The sequence below is a fragment of the Aplysia californica genome, unplaced genomic scaffold (genome assembly GCF_000002075.1).
Source record: "Aplysia californica isolate F4 #8 unplaced genomic scaffold, AplCal3.0 scaffold00001, whole genome shotgun sequence".
In the NCBI taxonomy this organism is placed as follows: domain Eukaryota; kingdom Metazoa; phylum Mollusca; class Gastropoda; order Aplysiida; family Aplysiidae; genus Aplysia; species Aplysia californica.
Genome location: NW_004797271.1, coordinates 2,331,864 through 2,333,090, shown reverse-complemented (window position 1 = coordinate 2,333,090; position 1,227 = coordinate 2,331,864).

Genomic DNA, 1,227 nt, shown 5'->3' with positions numbered 1-1,227 from the left:
TGATCTGAGATATCAAAAACAATAGGCTTACTCCCGTCATGTAGCACTTCTCTCTCACTCTCCATTTCACAGATATTCGTTGGAGCTGGTAATCTCACGCTGCTGGAGTACAGTGAATTGTAACTCAGTGAATTTTGACATGGAATGATGCAAACAGAATATTGCTGATCATTACTTTCTGCTGCTCTTCACAAGGGCAAACAATGCTTAATTAACAGCTTGTACTTAATTACTTGATCGTGTCCCTTGGACTATAAACTAGTATTTTAGTAAGCTTTATTCTATTACAGTGAGAAGAGATTTATTGCCCAACCTCATCAAAGCGGCCACAAAATCTGTTTAGAAAAAGTCATAAAGTCAAAAATTCATGTGGGCTAATGACCTTCTAGTCGGTTCCGAAATATCCTGGTGGTTCAAAATATCCTGCCACTACAGTCAGGATTAATCGGAATAGTTCTCAAAAATCCTGCCACCACGCCAGGATGAATCGGAATGGTTCCCATTCGTCCGGTTCCGAAATATCCTGTGACACCGGCTCTGTGTGCTTTACAACTGTTATCACCCCAGTAAACCCTAGAACACTCAGAAACTTCTCGGCTTCCCAGTAAGCGTACGGCGCAAGCAGCGGATTTCCGCGCTCAAGCAATAACAAACTGACAAGCTCTTTGGCTGTCGTTACCCGGTTATCCATTTCCACCTGGGTGAAGAGAGAAAAATTCGTGTAAAGTGCCTTTTTCAAGGACATAACGTCGGTCTCCAACTGGATTCAAACCCGCGACTTTATGGTTGCGAATCCGAGAAGCTAATCACTTGGGGGCACGCCAGAATGACTCTCACACCAGACATACTCTAGAGTCAGATTGGCGGCCGCCAGGAACACTCTAGACTCTAGAGTCTACCTGGTGTAAGCCCCGCCCACTCTCTTCACGCCAAAATAACTCTACTAAGGGAAGTATAATCGCGCTTGAATACTTCGAGATTTGTCTGCCGACTGGTGTCGTGCTGTATGACATAATGTAGTGTACCCGTCACTGTTCCAGCGTGTTGTGTATAGTACGGAATTCGAATTGAAACATGGCAGCTGAAATATTAACAATTTTAAATTGTTTGAAAAAAAGACGTTGTCATACTAGAAGAAGGTTTTGGGTTCATAGCATCCATCAACGAAGAGAAACTTACGGCGAATTCCACCATCTTGTAGATGAAGTTTTAAGTGATGAGGAGAAA